A 9,286-nucleotide genomic window follows, 5' to 3' on the forward strand; every position below is an offset into this window, starting at 1 on the left:
AGGTCTCTCCAGAGATGGTAGATCGGGTTCAAGTCCGGCCTCTGGCTGGGCCCTCAAGGACATTCAGAGACTTGTCCCGAAGCCACTCCTGTGTTGTCTTGGCTGTGTGCTTAGGGTTGATGTCCTGTTGGAAGGTGAACCTGACCGCTCTGGAGCAGGTTTTCATCAAGGATCTCTCTGTACTTTTCTATGTTAATATTTTTTCATCTTCCCCTTGATCCTGACTAGTCTCTCAGTCCCTGCTGCAGATAAACATCCCCACAGCATGATGCTGCCACCACCATGCTTCACCGTATGGATGGTTCCAGGTTTCCTCCAGATGTGACACTTGGTATTCAGGCCAAAGAGTTCAGTATTGGTTTCATCAGAACAGAGAATCTTGTTTCTAATGTTCTGAGAGCCCTTAAGGTGCCTTTTGGCAAACTCTTAGCGGGCTTTCATATGCCTTTTACTGAGGAGTTGCTTCCATCTGGCCACTATCATAAAGGCCTGATTGGTGGAGTGCTGCAGAGATGGTTCTCCTTCTGGAAGGTTCTCCATCTCCATCGAGGAACTCTGGAACTCTGTCAGTGACCATCGGGTTCTTGGTCACCTCCTTGACCAAGGCCCTTCTCCCCGATTGTTCAGTCTGGCCCGGGCGGCCAGCTCTAGGAAGGGTCTTGGTGGTTCCAAACTTCTTCCATTTAGGAATGAGGGCAGAGTGTTCTTGGGGACCTTCAATGATGCAGAAATGTTTTAGTACCATTCCACAGATATGTGGCTCAACACAATCCTGTCTCTGAGTTCTATCTACAATTAATTTGACCTTATGGCTTGGTTTTTGCTCTGACATGCACTGTCAACTGCGGGACCTTATATAGACAGTGTGCCTTTCCAAATCATGTCTAATCAGTTGAATTTACCCCATGTCGACTCCAATGAAGTTGTAGAAACATCTCAAGAATGATCAGTGGAAACAGGATGCACTTGAGCTCAATTCCGCGTCTCATAGCAAAGGGTCTGAATACTTATGTCAATAAGGTATTTCTGTTTTTCCTTTTAATAAATGTTTTAACATTTCTAAAAACCTGTTGTCGCTTTGTCATTATGGGGTATTGTGTGTAGACTGACGAGGGAAAAACTGATGTAATCCATTATAGAATAAGGCTGCAATGTAACAAAATGTGGGGAAAGTAAAGGGGTCTGAATACTTTCCGAATGCACTGTATATTTTTTGTTTTAAAAAATTGTGGATGCATGTGAAATATAAAACATTTGAAAAAGAATGTATTTAATAACAATCGATGTAATACATTTGAAATACATTCCAACATATATTACAGAATGTATTTCAAATGTATATGTAAATATATGTCAAATGTACATCAGAATATATGTTAAATGCATTGCAAAATGTATTTCAAAATACATTCAGACATATTTTATCATATATCTTCACATGGTTTCATCAATATATTTGGTACATATTTTTGAAAATGTATTTGTACTGAAGACATCAAAACTATGAAATAACATATGGAATCATGTAGTAATCAAAAAAAAGAATTAACCTTTTAAGGATCGGATCCCTTTTTTAAATTCCGCCTAAAAGGACATACCCAAATCTAACTGCCTGTAGCTCAGGACCTGAAGAAAGGATATGCATATTCTTGATACCATTTAAAAATATTCAGACTGATCCAGTGAAGCATTACATTACTACACTACATTTTGTATCAAGTCTGCCAGGAGTTTGCCCAAAATGCCGAATTGGTCAATTGATACATTTTCAAGTACGTAACTATAGAGAACATACAAAAATGCTATGGTAATAAACAATTCAAGTTTATACTCATCCAGGAATGTCATACATCATGATGGATAATTATATTCCCTACAGAAAAAACACTAACCTTTACACATTTAGATGGCCAGGCGGGGTGGGTGTGGGTCCAGAGATAGCAGGGATTCAAACTGTAGAACCCAGTTCCTACAATTGAATAAAAAAATGGATATATCAAACAAAACTATGCTACTTTTAGTCTCTGGGACCCTCAGGATGACAAATCAGAGCAAGATTCCTGAATGTAAGTACATTATTTACCTTCAGAGGTGAATGTATATCAAACCAGTTGCCGTGATAAAAGTGTTTTGTTGTTGTGCACTCTCCTCAAACAATAGCATGGTATGTTTTCACTGTAATAGCTACTGTAAATTGGACATTGTAGTTAGAATAAGAATAATTTCAGATTTCTGCCCATATAAGACATGTCTATGTCCTGGAAAGTTGGCTATTACTTACAATGTCATTCTAGTCACATTAGCGCACGTTAGCAACAACCGTCCTGGTTTAGGGACACCAATCCCATAGAGGTGCCCAATGAAATTAAACACAGACTACACGTTGCTAATCAGGAAAGTATTTTGTGGTGGACTGTCATTACAATTGCTTCTCAGGAACCTGGTCAAATTAGCTACGTTTGTAGTATCACACTTACTAACCCACTGAATGGCTCTGATTTCACTGTGAGCATGCAGTCAAAGCAACAACAACTTTTGGAGCACACTGGTGCGCTCAAATCATAGCCCGATGTCAACAGCAAATAGGAGTTTGGCTAATTTAGCTAAATAATGTACATTTTCAGAAAACAATATATAATAAGTAGCTAGCTATCTAGCTAGCGTTTGCGATGTTTGGTGGTCAATGAGACTGAGAGCTAGCTAACCACCTGAGCTAGCGAACAATGTAACAAAAGTATATTAAAAATACTCTATCAAAAGGTTCTGCATATCAGGAATCACCACAGCAAGTACCCTGGTACACTGTTAAATTATTTAGCCAAACAATAAAAACATGTTGAGCTTGTTGTTAGTGCAGACTGACATAAATGTTAGTGAGATTGACATAAATGCATGTCATACCAAAGAGCACACTAAAGTTTAATTGTTGACAGTCACCATTTCGTTACAGTATGATTTAGCACATTTTTTACATTTGCCATACATTTTTATTTAAAAAATATATTCCTTACAAATACAGTGCCAGTCAAAAGTTTGGACACACCTACTCATCCAAGGGTTTTTCTTTATTTGTACTATTTTCTACATTGTAGAATAATAGTGATGGAGTGTTGCATCAAATGACCTGGCCTCCACAATCACCTGACCTCAACCCAATTGAGATGGTTTGGGATGAGTTGGACCGCAGAGTGAAGAAAAAGCAGCCAACAAGCATACATGGGAACTCCTTCAAGACTGTTGGAAAAGCATTCCAGGTGAAGCTGGTTGAGAGAATGCCAAGAGTGTGCAAAGCTCTCATCAAGGCAAAGGGTGGCTACTTCGAAGAATCTCAAATATAAAATACATTTTGATTCGTTTAAAATACATTTCATTTGGAATAAAATCCTATAAAACATGATATTCAACTGCTCCTCCTTTAGGGATATGATTTCCCTTCAATGTTATGCTTCAATTAAGTGAACGAACTGTTTTGTTTTTTTCCACATCTTACACGAGCATGAACTAATGCTGACATTTCCAAGCTGTTTGTAACGGTGGAGAAAAAAAACGAATTTACCAAAGTCCTGAGATCATTGTGGGAAACAAAGGCATGTGAAAAGCTTTCAAAAGATGACTGCCTATATACAATCTTCTGACAGCTTTGAGGTTTTTCGCTTTGCAAGTAAACATCATTATCTCCTTTGAATGTCTCGGATGTTTTTCTGTAAAAGAGAAAAAATAAATAACAACACATTTACTTACTGTGGCCTCAAACAACATAATAGTCACAAAAACATTTCTATGACAGAGCACAATGGGAGCTGATTGCAAAAACATCAAGAAGCAAGTAAATGTTCCTGAGTGATGAAAACAGGTCAGCAGACATGTCAGAGAAGACAATGATACATACTGGCAATTGCTGTCAATGAGACAAGAGAGGCAAGGAGAATTGAGTTCAGTTGAGTCAAGAGAAATGGAATCAAGATGGAAACAGTAGCTTTACAAATTAACAGTCTAATATAGCTCAACAATGAACACAAATCAAAAGCTCTTTAGTTGTCGGTTTGATATTGAAGAGGATGTGTTTGTGCCTGGTCAATGCACCAGGCCGTGGAAGCCTCTATTTAAACCACGCTGGTGAAATGTAAAGGAGAAGGAGAGATGGGAAGTGATAGAATCCTGGGAGACCTTCTGCTGTGACAAATGAAGCTATGAGACTCCTGACGTGACAAATGAATAGGGTGCAATATGTCAAAATATTCCAGTAAAATTCAGTGGCCCATTTATTATGTGGCTCTTGTCTGCAGCCTAAGCGGCATGAAAGAGTCGATCCTTGATCAAATGGATATGAGGATCTATTTTTCATCCTTAAAAATATTTCAGGATGACCACAGGCAGATTGCCAAATGCCTTTTCCGTCTGTGTCACTCTCCTCCCTCTCTTGTCTTTTCCTGGGATTCTTCCCCACTTTGCTCAAATGTCAGTTCAACGTCTAGTTTTGATGCACATCGGGTTGAGTTGTCAACTAACGTGAATTCAATGTGAAATCACCCAATCACCCTGCCATTGAATTAAGTTGAAAATTGGCTGAAAACAAAAGACACAATTCCCTTCCGTTGAGGACTTTTTGCAAATCCAATCAGCTTCCCACGGCGACTCAACGTCATCACGTCGAATAGCTTGGTTGAAATGACGTGCAAACTACATTGACTCAACCAGTTTTTTGCCCAGTGGGTCCCTTCTGCCTCAGTGGAGTGAATTAGTAAGAAGAGAGCACTAATAAAAGACTGGCCAGGCGGAGCTGGCTGATTGAATTAGCAGAGATACCGTCCCCTGGCTAATCTGGAACGCTATCTCCCGGACAGTGCATTAGGAGCATTAACTCTCTTGCACTGGAGCGTGTGCTGCTGCTACCTGCCTCCCTGTCCCATCTCTAAATCTGTCCCCCTCCCCCAGTTCCAGCCGATATGATCCATTACTGTCAACCTCATCTCTTCCTAATTGCTGTAGATAGGAGCTTGCTGCTGCTGGCAGAAGAGAAAACTTGCAGTCCCCCTCCATTTATTTTAGCACCCTGATATCGGGACCATAAGTGGAAGGCTGAAAGCAGATCTCAGCAACAGCCTTCTCTGCTCCCCTACACCTGTAACAACATGAGTGCACTAAATTGAACCAGAAAGCATGCTCTGCACGCATGCACCTTTCATTCATCGGGACTCTCAGGTTCAGCGCTGAGTGTTGAGATGGCAAGCCGTGACTTGAGATGGCAAGTCTTGTCGGCGGAGGCAACAGCTGATGACTTCGTGGTGTAAGGTTCGGCAGGTTGTGTGCACGTGTTTGCATGTAAAAGGGCGATTGGGGCGTTGGGGCTGGAGTGGGAGAGAAATCCGGTGTCGATTCGTCGCCGCTCTGAAACGCCGCAGAAACCAGTGCCACATGACACCTGGAAATGTGAAGTGGAGCAGAGGTCAGAAAGATAGACGTTTGATAAGAACTCCAAGCACCTTTCCAATCTCTCTTTCCTCGGCCCTGACCTCCTAGCTATTCCACCAGCTAACCACTCTGGCATTATATACAGGTCAGCACAGGTCAGCCTTGATGGGTTCTGACTTTTAGGTATTAAATATACTTGTTTGTGTCACTGAGGGAGAGAGAGGAATGTCCATCAATTAGGTCAGGATATGTTATTGTTACCCATCAGGGATCCGATGGGAGGAGAAGAGGCACAGTCTGGTACCAATCACCATGACGGCCGTGAGTTGGGGAGCAGTGAGCAATTTGGGGCAGAGGTCAGGTTAAATGAAGTGAGGAAGAACATATGTCACTAATCTTCCGGTTAGCAACGGAGTTGCATTGGCTGTTCAGATGTGTAAGGAGGGGCTCAGCAGAGGAGAAAAGGTTCAATACCAATGCTTGTGTTCTTTGTCCGTGCAGCTGTATGACCCAATAAACTTGGTTTGAGCTTTACTAATCGTCCGTGGAATTTTATAGGGTTCATTTGGAACCTAACAGCATACAGTACAGTGTGCCTGCAGTGTGCTGAGGTTGAACAGAGCAGAGCAGGGAGAGCGTTGTGTCTGTCTCAGCCCTGGCAACACAACACTGAGGTAACAACCCGCATGACATCATCCACACAAACACACACGCGCGCGCGCACAGACACACAGACGCACACACACACACACAGTGTCTGACATGTCTCCTTACAACACACACTGAAACACACAGACACAGATGCACACATGCACACTCCCTTAGAAATATCTCCTGACAAAAGCAAATACTCTCATTCCATAACACGAAGCCATTGTAATCTTGCTCACCCCCTCGTCGTGCGTACTGATGCTGTCCGCCTTGACCTCTCCGTGTTATTTATTCCCAGTATCAGTGTTTATTTATTCACAGAGGCCGTGTAAGTGATCAGGGTGTCCGTGGCGACTCACGGTGACAAGCAGTGCCGGTGATATCCAGCCTATTAACTTGTTGACACTTTGGGGTCAGGCTGACGCTGGGCTAATGTCGAGTGTGACAGAGCGGAACCTCTTCATTATCCCACTGTAATGTTCTCATTGCTGAGGGCTCGCTCACTCTCTCATCCCTCTCTTTTTCCCCTCTCTCCCTCTGTCTCTCTCTGGCTCAACCTCTCAGTCTCGCTCTCTCTCTATTCTTCCCTGCCCTCTCATCTTGCCCCTCCATCTCTTGGAGCGTCCGGGTACTCTTTATTTTAACAATCTTTTCCCACTTTCCCTCTTTTCTGTCGATACCAGCTTTTTTCCTCTCTCCATCCCTCTCTTATTTCATCACCTCTCACTCACCTACTTGCCCTCTTTTTTCTTATTCTCATTTGGCTCTGCCCTGAGATGGTCCCGTCAGTCTGCTCTATCCCCTTTCTATTATTTGTACATCTTCTTCCCATCTCTCCTCCTGGCCTGACACCCTCCCTATTTGTCTGCAATTTGCTCTCTCTCTCTCTCTCTCTCTCTCTCTCTCTCTCTCTCTCTCTCTCTCTCTCTCTCTCTCTCTCTCTCTCTCTCTCTCTCTCTCTCTCTCTCTCTCTCTCTCTCTCTCTCTCTCTCCTTGTTGCAACACAAACCACTCTCTTAGAGGTTTGATGACAGACTCACCTCAGACTGCTCTCTGAAACCACCTGTCCCAAAGCCTCCTACAAAATGTAAAACCCTAAATGCGTTACTGTGATTGGCTGCACGTCCGCATGCAGTGGAGACTATGGAGAGAGTAAACAACAGCCGGATCATTATGCGTTACAAGCACAATGAGTAATACTGAACTGCCAGGAGAAATCTCTCTCACTCTCTCCTCTCCCTCTCCTCCTTCGTCATCTTGTCACTTGTTCTCTCTTACTATACCACCTGAATGATGCTGGCGTGCATGCATATAATGTACACTATTCATTTTTAAAAAAAGTTTAAACTGCATGCAAAAGTTTGGTGCAGATCTCCTTATTATTACATTGAAAGGAAGTATGGAGGTTGAGAGAGACAGAGACAGAGAGAGAGAGAGAGAGAGAGAGAGAGAGAGAGAGAGAGAGAGAGAGAGAGAGAGAGAGAGAGAGAGACAGAGAGAGACAGAAGAGACAGACAGAAGAGACAGAGACAGACAGAGACAGAGACAGAGAGAGAGAGAGAGAGAGAGAGAGAGAGAGAGAGAGAGAGAGAGAGAGAGAGAGAGAGAGAGAGAGAGAGAGAGAGAGAGAGAGAGAGAGAGAGAGAGGAGTGTGGTGGTAGTTCAGTTCATCATAGAAGAAGGACCTTGATGTGGGCAGGTAGAAGGTGATGAAAACGTCAAGCATGAGTGTTATTGTCGTGGGTACGTTGTTTGTATTCATTCACTCATTCGCCTGAACAACACAATTGGTAAATGTGTGACAATTATTTTGGCAAAAGATCAACTGGTCACGGCAATATACTGTACCTCTGACGAAGGGGAGGTCACAAACACCATATACATGAGGGAAGTAAGGTTATTGGCTGTCATTATTGAAATCATTTGTGTGCACTTTAGTATGTTTGTGTGTGTGTGTAGTTTTGTGCTTACGTGAGTATGCTCATTAATGTGTTTGTACATTTTGCCAGTCCCCACAATTAAAAATTATATTTTAGACTTTTAGGTTAGGTTTAGGGTTAGGGTTACAATCATGGTTAGGGGTTTGGGGTTAAGGTTAGGGTTAGGTTAGGTTAGGTTAAGGGTTAGTGTTAGGGTTAGGCAGTGGTGTAAAGTACTTTAAAGTACTACAGTAGTTTGGGGGGGTATCTGTACTTCACTATTTATATTTTTGACAACTTTTTGTTTTACTTCACTACATTCCTAAAGAAAATAATGTACTTTTTTACTCCATACATTTTCCCTGACACCCACAATTACATTTTGAATGCTTAGCAAGACAGGGAAATTGTCATCCTTACTGACTGATCTGGCAGACTCACTAAACACAAATGCTTTGTGTTGGAGTGTGCCCCTGGCTATACGTACATTTAAAAAAATATATACAGTGGGGCAAAAAAGTATTTAGTCAGCCACCAATTGTGCAAGTTCTCCCACTTGAAAAGATGAGAGAGGCCTGTAATTTTCATCATAGGTACACTTCAACTATGACAGACAAAATGAGAAAAAAAATCCAGAAAATCACCTTGTTGGATTTTTAATGAATTTATTTGCATATTATGGTGGAAAATAAGTATTTGGTCACCTACAAACAAGCAAGATGTCTGGCTCTCACAGACCTGTAACTTCTTCTTTAAGAGGCTCCTCTGTCCTCCACTCGTTACCTGTATTATTGGCACCTGTTTGAACTTTTTATCAGTATAAAAGACACCTGTCCACAACCTCAAACAGTCACACTCCAAACTCCACTATGGCCAAGACCAAAGAGCTGTCAAAGGACACCAGAAACAAAATTGTAGACCTGCACCAGGCTGGGAAGACTGAATCTGCAATAGGTAAGCCGCTTGCTTTGAAGAAATCAACTTTGGGAGCAATTATTAGGAAATGGAAGACATACAAGACCACTGATAATCTCCCTCGATCTGGGGCTCCACGCAAGATCTCACCCCATGGGGTCAAAATGATCACAAGAACGGTGAGCAAAAATCCCAGAACCACACGGGGGGACCTAGTGAATGACCTGCAGAGAGCTGGGACCAAAGTAACAAAGCCTACCATTAGTAACACACTACGCCGCCAGGGACTCAAATCCTGCAGTGCCTGACGTGTCTCCCTTCTTAAGCCAGTACATGTCCAGGCCCGTCTGAAGTTTGCTAGAGAGCATTTGGATGATCCAGAAGAAGAT

This window comes from Oncorhynchus gorbuscha, linkage group LG02 (assembly GCF_021184085.1).
Source record: "Oncorhynchus gorbuscha isolate QuinsamMale2020 ecotype Even-year linkage group LG02, OgorEven_v1.0, whole genome shotgun sequence".
NCBI classification, from domain to species: domain Eukaryota; kingdom Metazoa; phylum Chordata; class Actinopteri; order Salmoniformes; family Salmonidae; genus Oncorhynchus; species Oncorhynchus gorbuscha.